Source organism: Pogoniulus pusillus, chromosome 25 (genome assembly GCF_015220805.1).
Source record: "Pogoniulus pusillus isolate bPogPus1 chromosome 25, bPogPus1.pri, whole genome shotgun sequence".
NCBI classification, from domain to species: Eukaryota; Metazoa; Chordata; class Aves; order Piciformes; family Lybiidae; genus Pogoniulus; species Pogoniulus pusillus.
In genome coordinates this window covers 8,585,800-8,602,779 of record NC_087288.1, presented here as the reverse complement: position 1 = coordinate 8,602,779, position 16,980 = coordinate 8,585,800, and the positions used below count along the sequence as shown (strand labels likewise).

Genomic DNA, 16,980 nt, shown 5'->3' with positions numbered 1-16,980 from the left:
TGCAGAGGGACTGTTTAAAAAGGCCTGCAGTGATAGGAAGAGGCACAAAGGTTTGAAATTAGAAAAGATTTAGACTGGGTGTTAGGAACAAATTCAGCACCATGAGGGTGGTGGAACACTACAACAGGTTGCCCAGGGAGGTAGTTGAGACCTCATCCCTGGAGATACTCAAGGTGAGGCTCAGCAGGGCTCTCAGCAACCTGATCCTAGTGGAGGATGTCTGGGTTGGACTAGATGACATTTGGTGGTCACTTCCAATCAAATCCATTCTGTGCATGGTTGAAACGATAGTATGTTCTCCTTCAGCTTGCTGCATATGTGCTCCTCTCTGGCACAGGGCTTGGACTGCATGCTCTTTTAGGGTCCCTTCTGGCACAGGGGTTGGGCTGAATGATCTTTTAAGATCGCTTCTGGCACAGGGGTTGGACTGAATGATCTTTTAAGATCCCTTCTGGCACAGGGGTTGGACTGAATGATCTTTCAAAGTCCCTTCCAGTCCCTAGCATTATATGATTCTGTGATGTCAATGTAATAGACAAAATGGTTTCTCTACAAACAAAATTGCTCTGGGGTCCTTAAGTAAAAGAGGAATAAAATTACTCATTATCTGTTGTAGCAATTTGGTTTTCTCACAGTTGTAATTAAAGTATCTTAACTGGAAGTTGATGTAGCCAGGTGCTGGCCTTGTAAGAAGGAGAGCTGTATAGGGTTTCACACTGAATTAGGAACTTTGATTAGTATCTCCTGACAGCACTCTCAGCAAGAGGAAAGTGTCTTTATTGCTGCTTCACTAACAGGGAGAGTGAAGTGATTTGTCCTTATCACAGTGGAGAGGCTTCCCATTCATGGCAGAGGCTCAGTGACTGATAGCATGCTGGATCAATGCTAATGAAATCCACCTGTCTAATTCCATCAGACCTAAACCAACGACCAAGGCTGTGACTAAGTCTGGATCCAGCCAGACCTAGACTCTCCGGTGAGAAGGCAATGCAGAGGGGTCTGTCCTGAGCCTCATGACTCAATGAGAGGTTTTCCTCAGTGTTTGGATTAATTTCATTAGGCATTAACAGTTAAGTCTGAGCTGAAGATCTGATTTAGCCACATCTAAGCTCTGTCAGGAGTTCAGAAAGCAAGGAAATCCATTTTTGAACCTTGTGGCTCAACAGGAGGGTCTCCTTTACTCTTTTGGGTCATTTAAAATCAATTCTAACCCAACCTTCCTTTGTATACTTCTTCCATGTAGTAAATCACAGAGTGAACCTTGCCACACATCTCTGTTAAGTTGCACTTCTACAAACCCACATTAAAATCACTTTAGCTAATATCTTTGATACTGATTCTTTCAGAGACCTGTGTCACTCATTTGGGATATCCCAGAAGGGGCAGAGTGAGCTGCAGTAAGATTCTGGGTCATACAGGGTAGATTTTACTAACTCCTTTTAGCATGGATTTCTTCCACAAAAGCTTTCCAGAAAGCTTCAAACTGAGCAATAATTAGCCAGATACATTTTTGCTGTTACAAGTTTATCCAACTAAGGAAAGTGCTGTGACTTGCCAGCACTACCAAATATGATGTAGATATGACTGCAGTTTCACAGGTGGATTCACAGAATGGTTTGGGTTGGAAGGAATCTTAAAGATCATCTAATTCCAACCCCCCTGCCATGGGCAGGGACACCTTCTACTAGAACAGGTTGCTCAAGGTCTTATCCAACTTGGCCTTGAACACCTCCCTGGGCAGCCTGTTCCAGTGTCTCACCACCCTCACTGGAAAGAAATTCTTCCTCATCTCCAGTCTAAATCTGCCCTTCTCGTGCTTAAAGCCACTCCCTGCCATCCTATCATTACAAGCCCTTGTAAAAAGTCCCTTCCTGCCTTTTTTGTAGCTCCCTTTCAGGGACTGCAATGCTGCTGTAAGCTCTCTCCAGAGCCTTCTCATTTCCAGGCTGAACAGCCCCAACTCCCTCAGCGTTCTCATAGGGGAGGTCCTTCAGCCCTCTCCTTGTCTTTGTGGCCTTCCTCTAGACCTGCTCCAGTAACTCCGTATCCCTCTCCTTGCTTCCTACACAACAGCAGTACAATAATTTGGGGACAGCTTTCCACTTAGCATTGCGGGGTTGTACCAGGCCTACTGTAGATGTCATCACTGCAGATGCCCTGCTGCTGTTCATAGTTTTGAGAGTGGCCAGGAGCCTGGCCAAGAGTCAATGGATGATAGCCCAAGACACATGTTCCCCTTGGAGCCCTTCTGTCTATGTTTTTCCATTCATCTTAAAGTCTTGTGCTTAGCTTCTTAAAATTCTGCAGTTTGCCCTCACCTTGTCCTTATTTTCAGGAGGTACCAGTGAGGATTTATTCAAACTGGCTTCAAGTCTCTGATCAGTAGGAGTGCTACCAAAGTCAGCCATTCAGGCCCTGAGCTGTCTTAGACATCCATTTACACTTTTTGGAGCTGCCTAGAGCAGGAGACCTTTGATGACTAAGTCTGACTGTTCTATAGTTAGCACATGTCAGGTGAACTAAGTAACCCAACAAGCAAGAGGCAGTACAATCAAAAAGGAGTTTTCTTCATCTCTTCAGCTAGGTGCTGAAGGCTTTGCCATGCTATTAGTATTTATGACCTTCTGCAGATCAGTTTTGAGACTGCAAAAGACCTTTGGAAAATCAGTTCTAGGGCTTGACCATCCCCATGCTGAAAAATTTCTTGGTATCTAACTGGGATTTCTCTTGCTGCAGTGTGCCACTGATGCCTCTCATCGTTCACTGTGCACCTCTGAGAGAAGTTGAGCTCCACTTTCTCAGTAACCTTCCATCAGTTCAAGACAACAGCTAAGTAAGTCTGCCTTTATCCTCTGCTTCTCCAGGCTGGATGACCAAAACAAGATCCCTCAACAAGCTATTCCAATGGATATTCCAACTTTTTAAGGACTTTTAGGATGAGGTGCCCAGAAAGTCCTGTTCAACATCTTTATCAATGGCATTGCTGATGAAAGCAAACTGTGAGGCTTAGCTGATACCACTGAAGGCTGTGTGGCCATGCAGCGAGACTTGGACAGACTGAAAAGCTGGGCAAAGAGCAACCTCAGGAGGTTCAACAAGGACAAGTGCAGAGTCCTGCATCTGGGGAAGAGTAATGAACTGCATCAGCACAGGTTGGGAGGTGATCTGCTGGAGAGCAGCCCTGCAGAGAAGGACCTGGGAGTACTGGTGGGCAACAAGTTCTCCATGGGACAGCAGTGTGCCCTTGTAGCCAAGAAGGTTGATGGGATCCTGGAGTTAAGAGTTGAGTGTGAATTAAGAAGAGTGTGTTCAGCAGATCGAGGGAAGGTTCTCCTCCACCTCTGTTTTGCCTCAAAGAGACCTCAGCAGCAGTATTGCATCCAGTCCTGGGCTCCTCAGCTCAAGAGTGACTGGGATCTACTTGAGAGAGAGTCCAATGGAGGGCTCCAAGGATGATTAAGAAACTGGAGCACTGCTTTACGAGGAAAGGCTGAGAGCCCTGGGGCTGTTCAGTCTGGAGAGTAGAAGTCTGAGAGGGGATCTAATACATGTCTATAAATATCTGAGGGCTGGCGGGCAAGAAGGAAGGGACAGGGACAGCCTCTGCTCAGTTGAGCCCTGTGATAGAACAAGGGGCAGTGGGTGTAAACTACAGCACAGAAAGTTCCACCTCAACGTGAGGAAGAACTTCTTTACTGTAATGGTCATGGAGCACCGTGGGACAGGGCTCGCCGCTCCGCATCCCGAGACGTGCTCCCCGTGGGACAGGGCTCGCCGCTCCGCATCCCGACACGTGCTCCCCGTGGGACAGGGCTCGCCGCTCCGCATCCCGAGACGTGCTCCCCGTGGGACAGGGCTCGCCGCTCCGCATCCCGAGACGTGCTCCCCGTGGGACAGGGCTCGCCGCTCCGCATCCCGAGACGTGCTCCCCGTGGGACAGGGCTCGCCGCTCCGCATCCCGAGGCTCCTTCAACCACCTGCTCCCCCTTTAGGGCTGTCCGCCACAGGTGTGCATGAGTGCGAGGGGCGGGGGTGGCGGTAAGGGCTGAGCGTGGGCGTGAGGAGCAGGTGCAAAGGGCGGGTTTGGTGTGTCGAGGGGAGCTGCGAGGCTCGGTGCGGCACGGGCGGGCGCTGCCCCTTTAAGAGGAACCGGGCCGGGCGGCTGCCGTGGCAACGGCGTCACAGCCGTGACCGGAAGTGATTTGTGCCGGAGGTCGCCGGTGCCAGCGGGAACATGGCGGCGGCGGTAGCAGTCCCGGCGGCGCTGGGCGCTGGCGGCGGCGCGGCCGCGCTCCCCGGGGCGGCGGCTCCGTGAGTGGGGCGGAGAGCGGAGCCTCCTCTCGCCGCGGCGCTGCCCTTTCCCAGGTGAGGGCGAGGGGGCGCGGGGCACGGGGCCGCACGTGGCCGCACCTGGCCGCCGCGGGCCGCACGTGTCCGGGCCGCCTGCCGCCCGCGGGCAGCCCCCGTGGCGCGGCCGGACCGAGCCGCCAGGGGCCATTTTCTCGCCCGGCCTGCCGACCTCTCTAACCGGCGCCCGTTTCTCCCCAGCGATGGTGTCCGCGCTGTAGAAGGGCTGGGAGCCGCTGCGATGCCAGACGAGGAGCCTGCGGAGGAGAGTGCCTGAAGTTCACCGGGGGTACCGTTCGGCGTGTGTGAAACGTGTAAGTTACCCGAACCGTGGCTTTACTGCTGCTCGTTTTATTCCACCCAGAGCAGCAATTAGAGGCTTGTTGCTCTAACCGCAGCCTTAGTGCCTTTGCTTTTGGGAAGGGCTCTGACCTGCGCACACGCAGAGTCAGGCAGGTTGTGCCAAGTGTGTCTGGGTGCTTTTCCCTTGGCTGCTGCGCCTGGTACTTGTCCCGTCGGTGCCGGCCTGTGCGCTGCTGCCTCGGCTCAGTTTGGCCTCTGGTGGGACTAGACTTTGACCCGAATTATTTCTTGTGTAAGAGGTGCAGGGTGAGCGTTGGAGCGAGGCATTAACTTTTCACAGCCGAGCTGTCAGAGCATAGCTTTAGTCTGCAAAAACCCCTACGTGAAAAATACATGCTAGACTGTGTTGGTGGTTGGACTTGATGAGCTTAGAGGTCTTTTCCAACCAAAGCAATCCCACGATTGGATGCCTGCAGCTTCACGTTGGTGCTTGTGTGTGTTCGTTGTGATACGGTGCTTGGCTGTCGCTAGGCGTTTTAACCTGCTCTGATGCTCATAGGCAGGCTAGGCTGTGCTTGTGTAAATGGGGAGTCTGTTTTGCCTATTGACTGCTGAGCATTTCCATGGCTCTTTTACTTCACAGTAGCTGTCTCTTGTTTGGAAGACACCACCCACTCTTTGCTTTTGGATCCTTGTTTTTGTCAGTGGTAGTTAACCACAGCAATACTTTAATGTTTCTTAAGCACAGACTTATTCCACTGTGAAACAGGGAGATTAACAGATGGCTCTGTTTTTGTTCCCCCCCCACCTCCTGCCTTTTCCCTTTTTACTTTACAAATGGGGGGACTAGGATTTAAAAAAAAAACAACCAAAAACCAAGGGGAGAGCCAAAGCCTTAAAATGAACACAGAAATCCAAAATGGGTCGGTTGACTTTGTAAACTGAGGAGTGGGTGTCAGGGGGATGGGGCCAAGCTCTTTTTGCTGGTCAGCAGCAATAAGACAAGTAGCAACGGCTACCAATTGGAGCATAGAAAGTTTCACCTCAACATAAGGAGAAATGTCTTTACAGTGAGGGTGACAGCAGTGGAAAAGGCTGCCCACGGGGGTTGTAGAGTCTCCTTCTCTGGAGACTTTCAAAACCTACCTGAATGCATTCTTGTGTGAACTACCCTAGGGGATCCTGCCTTGGCAGGGAGGTTGGACTGGGTGATCTCTGGAGGTCCTTTCCAACTTGTAAAGTTCTGTCATTCTGAGCTTTTATGCTATTACCCAATACTCTGAACACAAAGCTTCAGTGGCAGCTGTGCTATCCTGTCTCCTCAGCAGATCAAGGTGCAGTTCAACAGTGTGAATAGTAGTACAGTAGTAGTGTGGATAGTAGCATAGTAGTAGTTTGGGCAGTGTGTGGGCTGTAGCTGCAGGGTGCGGTCTCATTCCTTTGCTTTCACTGGCCATGAGTTCCTGTTACTCTGTAGTGGGTTTAAAGGTTGGGTGTTTGTAGGGAAGGTTGATGTAACAGTTTTGTGGAGATGGCTTTCTGTCGGATGGAAACTATTCCAGTGAGTGTTTGCTCTGATACGAATGAAAGCTGGTTCTCTTCTCTGCTAGTGTAACCCAGCTGGGGGCTATGTATAATGTGCAACTACCTTGAGAAACCACTCTCAGACTGGTCATTCAGAAAATCAAGACTACACTTAAAGCTTCTGAGAAGTTTGGAATAAAGAGTCAGGCATATGTAGTGAGCATGTGGTTAAGAGTGAAGGGAAGTATGAGTCTGTGAAGGACCTATCCCATCTTTTCAGAGGCTTTTCTCCATTCTCTTCTTGCCGAAGGTCTTCTGGGCTGAAAAAGTGAAGTCTCTCACAAAGCTTTATTTAGACCTCGAGATCTGTGTGCCCTCAGTGAGGCAGAAAAACTTTTGAAGGAAAAAGAACGTTGTATCCTACTGTAAATGCCAAAATGAAGTTGTGCAGGGAAACCATGATTTTGGTGTGTTGCAACTCCTCAGCCTTGCTGAGCTTCGCTTCCATGGAATCTGCTACCCTCCTCACAAAAGCAGTCTGAGGAGAAAGCTGAAAGTGTAATGAGGAGCTGTCTTCACACCCACTTGGGGTTTCAGCAGTCTTAAGGTGACTTGGTGCAGCAAATCCTTCCTGCAGTTGCTCAGGTGGCAGGCTATGTGTTTCATCAGCTCCGGCAGTCTTCACGTCTTCAGCAGCTGTTTTGGAAAGTGCCAAGTTAGATTCTTAATCACCTGAACTGTCTCAGGTGCAAGTCCTTTTGTCCTTCTATCTCTTAATCTTTGTTTAGGCAGTCTCGTTTATGTTTTTTTCTCACCTGTTGCTTGTCCTATGCATCAGCGTGCTGCTGTTTAGCACTCCTCTCATCTCTGCTGTGCCAAAACACACCTGTTCTTCTTGGCTGCTACTGCTTTAGGTTCTTGGGACATGCAGTCTTTGCCTCAGTTTATACTTTCCTCCTTATCAAAGTCATCCTTGTTCCCATGTTTCTGCAGAATGTGGTGCTGAGAACACACAGACGAGATTCCTCATGTTCTGTATGTGGTATTTAGTTCCATAATCTGGCTTAACGTTGTATTAGCTGTGGACTGAGGAGAGATGGCTTGTTGGTGTGCATGTGTGGTGTTTCCTCAGCACTGAGAGAGAGGAAATTGGAATCTTTAGGGGACTGACTTCTGAAACAGGTCCCTGCTGAGTCTGAGCAATGCCTCACAGTTTGTTTTTCATATGAATTTAGTTTTGACCTGGCCAAAAAGTGAATTGCTCTTGAAAGACAATTCTGCATTATGAAGTGCATTGTTGATGCTGCAGGGCATGATGAGATGCAGGAGAGCAATGTTAGTGGACTTCCTGTCTCACCTTTTGCTTTTAGCTGAACTAGCTTGCTGGACTTCAGCTGAACTTGTTTCACTGTAGTAAACTTAGTTTACTTAATTCTATTTGTTTGTATTAGATTTTCTTACATGTATTTCTCAATACAAAATTGATTGTCCCACTGGGTTCACACATTGTCTTTCCACGAGTTTCAGAAAAGTAATTTGGCTTTAATCTGACAACAGGCTTAGTTTTTTGGGGGATTCCTCATCATTCCCAGGGATTCCTTGGGAAAAAAAAAATCCAATCTAGTTGCTTTTAAACATGGTTTTCCAGGACTGTGATACTAGAATTCCTGTGATTCTCATGAGGTTCTTCCCAAAGAGAGTGATTTGCCATTGAATGGGCTGCCCAGGGAGGTGGTGGAGTTGCCATCCCTGGAGATGTTCAAAAAAAGCCTGCATGAGGCACTTAGTGCCATGGTGTAGTTGATTGTCTAGGGCTGGGTGCTAGGTTGGACTGGATGATCTCGGAGGTCTCTTCCAACCTGGCTGATTCTATGATTCCATGAGGTTTTTTGAAAGCATGCTTTGGTGCAGTATCTACTGTTGAAGTTTCTTTAGGTGTTAAGGGAACAGGTGTTGCTTTAATTGCACTGATTGTGAAAGGCATTTCTTAATGTGAGATGTTTTCTTGTTGAGCTTGTGGTCAGTTTGTGTTTTTTTCAAGACATCTAGCTCATTTTGTGGTTGCTCTTCTCTTTTGATGGCAACCTTAGAGATGCCTTGAAGGCTAAGTGAATGATTTGTCCTGTGGTGATTGGATGGATGATGGTTTGAAATTACAGAAGAGGAAGTTTACAGTTGATATTAGGGAGAAGTTCTGCACCATAATGGAACACTGAACAGGTTGCACAGGGAGGTAGTTGAGGCCCTGTCCCTGAAGATATTTAAGGTCAGGCTGACAAATCTCTGGGCAACTTGATCTAGTTTAGGATGTCTCTGCTCGCTATAGAGGGGTTGGACCAGATCACCTCTGTATGAAGCAGTTGTACAGGTCACACAATGCTTGCAGAAAGTGATGTTTTTTTCTTGCAAATTCCCTGGTCTGTTATAAATTATTGTTTGGATCTTGGAAGTGTTCCTATAAACAATCCTGCCTCAACATGCTCATAGCTCTTGGGTACTTTCGTACATGAATGGAAGTCTTGTACCCTTTCACCAAACCAATGAAACATCAGAGCTGGGTGTAGTCAGAAGAGTCTAAAGATAACCAAACACCCAGGCTTTTACAGGAGAACAGGAAATAAAACACAGCCATTTGTTTCTCTTGCTAAATCAAAGGCAATGAGCAGCAGGCAGTGCAAGTGCTGACAAGTACAGACAATTGAGTTTTCATCAGGAATGGAGTTGCTTTGATCTCCTGAATTCCGCTTGGTAGCATCAAACTGGTAATGGTCTTTGTAGATCAAGATTGCACTTAATATTCCAAGTGACTGGGGGTTATTATGGTTGTGCATTAAATGAGCATACACATCTAAGATCAGAGTGTGATGTCTATCCAATCTATCATAGCTCTTACACGGTCAGTTTGATAACAATTCCACCCAAATACAAACGTGTCCTGAAGCACAGAATCAGTTTTCTATTCAGGATAGCTGCATGTGTGAGCAGACTGCAGCAGCCAATTCAGTGAGAATAAAATTGATGGACATTTGATTTTCCTTTGTGGTCAGCCATGATATGTGGGTCTCGATGGTGCAGCTTCAAGTCAGGTGCTATGGCTGGGAGGAGCAAAAACCAGGGCAGCTGACCCAAGCTGAGCTATAGGTATTCTGTCAATATGCCATACCATAGATGTCACACTGCAGATTACTGGAGGGGTTCTCTTCTCTTGGTGGCTGCAATCCCTGAAGGGTCTTGTCCATCATTCTGCTCCTGAGGCCTGCTCCTGTTTGCTGTGACCATTGTGCTTTCACTGGAGCTGTGGTGCACGAGGTGATTGATATCAAACATTCACTGCTCAACATGTGACTGCTGCATTGGCTGAGTGTAACTTTGTGTACTTCATTATTATTTCTCTTATTTCTGTAGATCTATTTCCAGCTCGACCCATGGATGTCCTTTCCTTTTCTCTGTGTCCCCTCCCAGGCGAGGTGATTTGTGTCATTGAGTGATAGGACAGCTGGCTGTTAATTGCTAAGTAGCAGAAAATATAATGTATGACCCTTAACCTCTATTGAAAGGCCTAGGAGCTGGTTGAAGATGAGCCAGCAGTGTGCCCAGGTGGCCAAGAAGGCCAACAGCATCCTGGCCTGTGTCATTCCTGATACAACGTGACCAGCAGGACTAGGAAAGTGTCTGCCCCATGTACCTAACATTTGTGAGGCCAGATCTTGAGTTACATATTTAGTTTTGCCCCCTTCACTACAAGAAGGATGTTGAGGTGAAGAAGTGTGTTTGGAGAAGAGCAGCAAAAGCTGCTGAAGGGTCTAGAGAACAAGTCTGGTGAGAAGCAGCTGAGGGAACTGGGGTTGATCCTTGAGAAAAGGAGGCTGAGGGGACAGCTTCTGGCACTCTGTAACTCCCTGAAAGGAGATTGTAAGAAGGTGGGGATTGGGCTTTTTTTCTGAGTAACAGGTGGTAGGAGGAGAAGAAATGACCTCAAGTTTCACCAGGGGAGATTTAGTTTGGATATTAGAAGCTTCTTGATTGATAGGATTCTCAAACACTGGAACAGGCTGCCAAGAGAGGCAGAGATGTGGTGCTGAGAAACATCACCTAGCACCAGACTTGGCAGAGTTAGAGAATGGTCACATTGAGTGATCTGAAAGGTCTTTGCCAATGTAAAAATGTCTCTGACTGTGATTCTCAGACTCTCTCTGCTGTTTGAAGGTAAAAATGATGGTGGTGTACTTAACACCTGAGAGCCTGAGTGAATTGCCTGGAGTGGCCACTGATGCAGTTTTAACAGAGGTAAACTTGCTGAGAAACGTCTGTTCAATTTAATCAGCTCTTGGAGAGACAGAAGAAACAGAGAAAACATTCAGAACTTTTTTTTTTTTTCGCCCTGAAATAAAATTCTTTATGTCTAAGTAATTAATTCCACCTCCCTTGGTAATTTTGTTCTTAAGTTTCATAATGATTACTCTTATCTAGTGGTGGTATTGATTTGTTTTTGACATCGATTCCCCCCCCCGGCTCCACAAAAACAACCCTCCCCAGCCTGTATTTTCTTCAGATCAAGTATTAGCATTGTGCCTTTGAATTCAGAAGGTAATTGCCTATCTTGCAAATTACCCAATGGCTGTTTCAGCTTGAAACATTTAGAAATCCACTTTAGTTTCTCCTAATTACAGTGTTTTAGTCAGACAGCAATCTAAACTTAGGACAGGGCTTTGGCAGCGCTCTGCTTGCTTTTATAAAACCAGCACAGTTTCTGTGGTTAATTTTTTCCTTTCATTTAAATATAGATTTTAATCAGTGTAGGCCCAACTTTTCCAACCATGTTTAAAATTAGCTCGAGCCATGTTTTGAGAAGTATGTTCTCTTAATGTCATTTAACTTACATAGGGGGAAAAAATGTCTGCAGAAATGAGTAATTATTTTGGAAGCTGCTTAATATTTAAAAGTGCCTTTACAATTAGTTTGCAAAAAGAAATGTTTAGAGTCTGGCTCAAATCTGACTTGATACTAGTAGTATCTTGGTAGTAATAAATCCTACTCAAAGTGCTTCAGGCTGTGCTGAAATTTGCAAGGTAGCTGTTCAGAAAGAAACTGCAAGTTGCACTCATGAAGCAACTAACAGCATCAGTTCTGCCCCTCTCTTCTGGGAAGACCTCACCTGGGGTACTGCATCCAGCTCTGGAGCCCTTGGCACAGGAAGGACATGGACACTGGGGAGTGGGTCTGGAGTACAGCCACAGAAATGATCAATGATCAGGAGACTGGAGTACCTCTGCTATGGGGATAGGCTGAGGGAGCTGGAGAGGAGAAGGCTTTGGGGAGACCTTAGAACTGCATTTCACTATCTGAAGGGGAGCTACAGAAAGGCTGAGGAGGAACTATTCAGAAGAGCTTGTAGTGACAAGATGAGGGGCAATGGTTTGAAACTGGAGCAGGGGAGATTTAGGTTGGGTATTAGGAGAAAGCTCTTTACAGTGAGAGTGGTGAAATACTGGAAGAGGTTGCCCAGGGATGCAGTTGAGACCCCGTTCCTGAAGACAACTCCAGATCAGACTCAGTGTGTTGCTGGGCATCCTGATCTACTTGGAGGATTCCCTGCTGAGTGCAGGGGGATTGGCCAAGATGACTTTTGAGGATCTCTTCCAACTCAATTCAACCTGTGAGTCTATGGTTTTTTTTCCCTTTGTATAAGGCATCCACCAGAATCTGTTGAGCAAACCAGCACTGCAGTTACTGTCCATAGCTTTGCTGTCCTGAGCACTGGTCATGCAGAATGAAGCTTGCTTTCGCAACAAAAGGTGCATGTGTGTTGTGAGCTGGGTGCTGAAGTGAGTTTGTGTGTTAAAAAGAAGTGTTACAGTTGCCTAAAATACAAAGTCAGCCGGGGAAACCAAGCATATTTATGAGAGGTTAGAAACATGCCATTTATTCACAAGTGTAAAATAAGCAAACCCTGAAATTCAGGGCAACTGATAGCTTTGGATTTCAGTGCAAGGCATTCTTTATGGACATTATTAACAGAGATGAGAATGTTTACTAGAAGTATCACAAAATGATACACTGGTTAGGAGCTGCCCCAGAAATGGAAAATAGTAGTTGCAATGTTGTGGTACATGGATTTCCACAGGCTGCAAAATACTTGAGAATGAAGATTTTTCAGCGGTACTGAAAATAATCTGATCTGGCAGAGAAAGGAGTCGTTGAAGAAATGCTTTTAGCATGACAATAGGGAGGGAGAAATTGTCAGCAGGTGTTTCACGAGCGCTTAAAGACTGCTCTTACAGCTGGAGAGCTACAGCAGTTTAACTAAGGCTTTGCAATCTTTCCAGGGAGCATATATTACAGACTGTAGTCAGAATGCCTTTATTTGGCCTCAGTATCCTCTAAAGATACCATTTCCAGGATTTTTGCAGGTGAGACCTTCTGCATGCAATGTGGGAAGTCTCTCAGCTAGTAAAGGAGAATTGTTTTTATGGAGGAATGGCCCACCTGTAGGAATTGCATCTTCTGAAAGACCTCAATGTCTGTCTTTCTCTTGAGAAAGGTTATGGTGTGCTTTTCTGCCTGCTTCGGTGTCTTGAGTGTTTAGACTGAATTATCAAGGCCTTAGAGTTCTAGTTTTGGGAGCTGTTTGGTATGGAACTGTTGTCCTCTTGTTTTTACTGGAATCACAGAACGTTAGTGTTGGAAGGTGCCTCAAAAGATCATCCGGTCCAGCCCCCGTGCCAGAGCATCACAACCTAGAGCAGGTCACACAGGAAAGCATCCAGGCAGGTTTGGAATGTCTCCAGAGAAGGAGACTCCACAACCTCTCTGGGCAGCCTGCTCCAGGGCCCTGCTGCCCTCACAGTGAAAAGTTTATTGGCTTTGTTCACGTGGAACCTCCTCTGCACCCATTGCCCCTTGTCCTGTCACTGGACACCCCTGAGTAGACCTGGCTTTGTCTTCCTGGCACTGCCCTTCACATCTTTATCAACATGAATGAGGTCACCCTCAGGCTCCTCTGCTCCCAACTAAAGAGCCCCAGCTCCCTCAGCCTTTCCTCAGCAGGGAGATATTCAGTAGCTTTGTGGCTCTGCACTGGGCCCTTTCAGGCAGTTCCCTGAGGTCCTTCTTGGAGTGAGGGGCCCAGATAATTGCTTTCTTTGTAACATCTCCCCTAAACCATCAGATTTCCATCAGGCATGTGCTGAAGATCTAGAGTATGAAAGTGAAGTACATGTTGGAGTGGGACCTGGGGAGAAGCAAAGTTATGGGCAAGCATATTTCCTTTTTCCAAATGCTAAGCTTCAGCCACATTAATAATATTTCTACAAACCCACTCTTGAGCTAATTTAAAACAAGACTCAAGAACTGTTATATCCCACATGGCATGAAACATTCTTGATTATTTTTTTTCCTGGTGTATTAACTTCTTACACAGAAAGGAAATGAATTTTAGAAGGAATGTTACACATAAACCATTTGAGACATTCTGTGTTAAGGAAATACCAGCTGTCAAGAAAGATGCAGCCAACGTTGAGTTATATTAAAAACATTGTAAAGGAAATATTTGTCAAGGAAAAGTGGATTAATTAAAACATTTTAACTGGTTTTGCTCTGGAAGAATGTTAGGGAAGTTTTATATAAACCTCTGCTAAATGCAACTATTATTAAAAGCCAGCAATTTATTTTTTCAGATGGAAGTTAACTTGGGTAAGTTGTTTCCCCATGTAGAATAAAGAAATGTTCTAACTGTCCTGGGCTACATCAAAAGAGGTACAGCCAGCAGATCCAGAGAGGTTGCTCTGGTGAGACCTCACCTGGAGTACTGCATCCAGCTCTGGAGCTCTCGCAATAGAAAGGACATGGACCTGATGGAGCAGGTCCAGAGAAGGGCCACAAAAATGATCAGGGGGTTGGAGCAACTACCCTATGAGGACAGGCTGAGGAAGCTGGGATTGTTCAGCCTGGAGACAAGGAGGCTCTGGGCAGACCTAATTGCAGCATCCAGTACCTAAGTGGGGCCTGCAAGAAGGCTGCAGAGACACTGTTTGCAAAGGCCTGCAGTAACAGGATGAGGGAAAATGGATTCAAACTAGAGAAGAGCAGATTAGATTGGACTTTAGGAATACATTCTTTACCATGAAGGTAGTGGAGCTCTGGAACAGGGTGCGCAGGGAGGTGGTTGGGGCCCCATCTCTGGAGATAGTCAAGGTGAGGCTCGACAGGGCTCTGCACAACCTGCTCAAGTTGAGAATGCCCCTGCTGATGGCAGAGGCTGTTGGACCAAACTTTGGAGGTCACTTCCCACCTAGTCTGGTCTGTGATTCTGTGAATAAAAAAGAGGACAAAAGGCTTGGAATAGTTATGCATGATTGCCTTCCGGTTCTGTAAGCTTGCTTTCATTGATTCTTGATGGACAGAGTTGATATCAGAAAGAAAACAGGTTATGTTTTAGGGCTTTTGTAGTAACTTGAAAATAGGTTCTTTTGTGAGCAACTAATAGCACTAAGAGACATTGTTTTGCTTCTGTAGAGGCAAACAGTGAAGTGCACATTAAAAGGATCAGGCATGTGAAACATGAAATCATAGAATGATTTGAGTTGAAGGGGACCTCCAAAGGTCATCAACCCCAACCCCTCTGCAGTCAGCAGGGGCATCCCCCACTAGATGATGTTGCCCAGAACCCTGTCGAGCCTCACTTTGAATGTCTCCAGGGATGAGGACACAACTGCTTCCCTGGGCAACCTGTTCCAGTGTTCTACCACCCTCATGGCACTGAAATTATTCCTAACAGCCAATCTAAATCTACTCTTCCCTAGCTTCAAACCATTTCCGCTTGTCCTATCATTACAGGCCTTTGGAAGCAGTCCCTCTACAGCCATCTTGTAGCCCACTTCAACTGGAAGGTTGCTATTTGGTCTTGCTGGAGCCTTCTCTTCTCCAGGCTGAACAACCTCAGCTCCCTTACCCTCTCCTCATAGCAGAGGAGCTCTGTCCTCCTGATCATTTTTATCTATGATGGAGTTTAATCTTTCTTTAATCTAGGCTGCTGGCCTTAAGGAGTTGTAGGCTGAATATGCAGGTTTAGTGCAGTGATTTGAAACAGTAGGTTTTGGTTTCAGTTACTCTTTCCCCACTAATGCGTGGATGCTATCAGATTTGCTCTGACATGTGGCAAATACACGAACAGTTATGGCTGTTGCCTTTCTAGATAATAGTGCAGTTTGGTTTGTTTGTGGTCTTTTAGTTGTTAAATTCAGGGAAAGAGGTTGAAGGGGAGGATTGATATCAGGGAGGTTGGAGTAAGTGATCTTCGAAGTCCTTTTCAACCTGAGCTGTTCTGTTTCTGTGACCTTAAATGCTGAGATGCTGTTTTTTGGTAAAGCGTAAGTATTATCAAGTCTTCCTCTTTTTAAGTTATCCTACCTGTCGATTGCTGTCTGGAAACTTATGAAGATCAGAGTACTTTCTTCTGTTCATTGAAAAATCTTAAAATGGCATTTCCCAAGTTCCATGGCTGTTAGTAGAGATGAGCAGCTGTTGGTCCCCTAACTCCTGTTCACACTGGGCTTGTCATCTTAGACTTGAGATAAAATACCGACAGATGCGTAAGTACCCAATGATATATGGGCTCTACTTTTTCATGTCACCCACATCTCCACATCCTGTACTTCCATTAACCCCTTACCTTTTCTACTCTTTAAACTCAGTGGTGAGGATGGTTCCAATTTTAGGAATGCCTTAAAGATGGCAGGAATGCAATCTGTTGAATTCATTTGACTCGGGGCACGTGCCTCATGGCGGGTACTGAAGTGAATAAAGCATTGAAGCGTAAGGTTTTCTTTAGTTAAGTGCCACTCTAAAAGATTAGATGTGAGTTTTCACTTGATAGGCAAGACCTGTAGTGTTGCTATTAACAATAATTGTGGTTCTTGTAAACAGTAAAGTTTCAACCTGAGCACCTATGAAATAAAGAAAGCAAAGCTTTCACAGCTGAAGCTAACAGCAGTGGTGAATTGTACTTTGAGTGCACAGGGACAGATAGAATCACAGAATGCTTGGAGTTAGAAGTGATCTCTGTCCAACTGCCCTGTCAAAGCAGGATCACCTAGGGAAGGTCACACAGAGATGCAAACAGGTAGGTTTTGAAAGTCTTCCAGTAAGGAGACTCCACAAGCTCTCTGGGTGGCCTGCTCCAGAGCTCCAGCACCCTCATCATAAAGAAGTTTCTCTTCGTGCTGAGGTGGAACCTTCTGGGTTCCAGCTTGTATCTGTTGTTCCTTGTCCTGTCACTGGGCACCACCCAAAAGAGCCTGGCACCTTCATCTTGACACCCACCCCTCACATATAAATAGACATTGATAGACCCTTCTCAGCCTTCTCTTCTCCAGACTAAACAGCCCCAGGTATCTCAGTCCTTCTTTGTAGGAGAGGTAGTCAAGTCCTTTAATGTCCTTGTAGCTCTCCACTGGACTCTCTACAGCAGTTCCCAGTCTGTTTTGAACTGGGCAGCCTGAAACTGGATACAGTATTCCAGGTGTGGTCTGACAGAAACTCTCTGAAAATCCTTAATCTGGAAACATTCCATATTAGGCAGACACGATTCATCTACGTGGTGGTGGATCCTGAGCTGTAGAAACATAAATAGGATCCGTTGTGCAAAGAAGTGGCTGACATGGAACACTCCCAGATGGTAGCATAATAGGGAGGAAAAAGTAGGAAGGAGGAGGGAAAGGAGGTTTTGTACTGGATTTCAGCAATTTAGGTTAGTTTTATCACTATACAATGATAAGGGGAAAAAGAAATGCAAAGTAATTTCTCTCT

The 16,980-nt window shown here is 46.2% G+C and overlaps 1 protein-coding gene across 3 annotated transcripts in view; it reads left to right on the top strand.

Annotated features, from left to right (window-relative positions):
- The first annotated feature begins 4,232 nt into the window (after window positions 1–4,232).
- The window catches only part of LCLAT1 (lysocardiolipin acyltransferase 1), a 135,694-nt gene continuing 122,946 nt past the window's right edge, over window positions 4,233–16,980 (top strand). For all 3 annotated transcript variants that reach the window (XR_010307017.1, XR_010307018.1, XM_064164343.1), the window contains exons 1-2: window positions 4,233–4,365; window positions 4,549–4,661. The gene's annotated coding sequence lies outside the window, so the exon portion shown is untranslated. The remainder of the gene's footprint in view (window positions 4,366–4,548; window positions 4,662–16,980) is intronic.